Source organism: Gavialis gangeticus, unplaced genomic scaffold (assembly GCF_001723915.1).
Source record: "Gavialis gangeticus isolate Ggan-Ray unplaced genomic scaffold, GavGan_comp1, whole genome shotgun sequence".
NCBI lineage: Eukaryota > Metazoa > Chordata > Crocodylia > Gavialidae > Gavialis > Gavialis gangeticus.
The window spans coordinates 43,901,639-43,902,780 of NW_017729008.1; positions in this window are offsets into that span (position 1 = coordinate 43,901,639).

Sequence of the window (1,142 nt, forward strand, 5' to 3'; positions counted from 1 at the left end):
CTGACCCCCGTGCCCCCCACCCCACGCGCCTGAACCTGCCCGCCTGGCACCTCGGGATGCAGGGTCTTTTTTGTAACTCCCCGGAGCAGTTGTAGATGATCGGAGTTTCTGTACAGTGTGTGCGAGCCGCAGTGGCCGTGTTGTGTCGTGCCCACGGGAGGGTGTCTGTCCGCACAGAGACTGACGGGGTTTAATAAAAAATTAATATGACGCACGGCCTGCCACCGTCTCTTGCCAGCAGCGCCCAGGGGCCAGGGCCTAATTGCAGCTGTGGGCATGGGCAGGGGCAAGGACCCTTGTTCACAGGCTCTGGCCCACGTCCTTCCTGCGATCTTGGTGCTCGTCCACTGTCCTGCAGGCAAACCCTGAGCCAAGCTCTGGCCCTCGTGCTCTGGCAAGTGGGACAGCAGAGCTCCTGGTCATGGCTCCAGTTTGGGGCTGGATTAAGTCGCAGCACCTGGGGCCGTTGACGTGAATCCCTGTGCCTTAGGCCTAGCAGCGGGATGAGTACATGCTCCTGCCTCTTGGACGACTGGACAAGCAGCCTTGCAGCCATGGTGGGCTCTGGGCAAAGTCAGGGGCCCTGGAGCCACCCCCTGGGCCCAGTCACAGGAGCCACGTGCACCTGGAGCGCCTGCACAGGTAAGTCGAGCAGCTGGGGCTGGATGTTGCCCCTGCACACACAAATGCAGACCCCCTTGGACCTGCCCCATGCAGCTCACGGACTAGGATCTCTCTCCTCTCCCTGCCCTGCTCGCCCCACCTGCTGCACCTTGTAGTGCAGCTCCTCCAGCCACTGGCCTTGTCTCTGTCTGGTTCCTGATGAGACCCTGCCACTTCATCAGCAGCCCCGGGGGCAAGGACGAAGGCCACTGCCCGTCTTCCCCTGCCGGAAGGGCAATTAGCACCCTCCCACCACCACCTCTAGCAGCTGGGAAAGGCATCTGCTGGTAAGTGCCTGTGTTCCTGCTCACTCAGACACCAACCCACATGCACAGGGCCAGGCTGTGCCCCACCACTGGTGACAGCCACTGCTATGCACATGTGCCCTGAGAGCGCCCAATTTGCACAGAAAGACTCTGATGTGCACCATGCAGCAGTCATCAGGTGAACTGGAGCAGCCCTTGCCTTTGACATCTGCA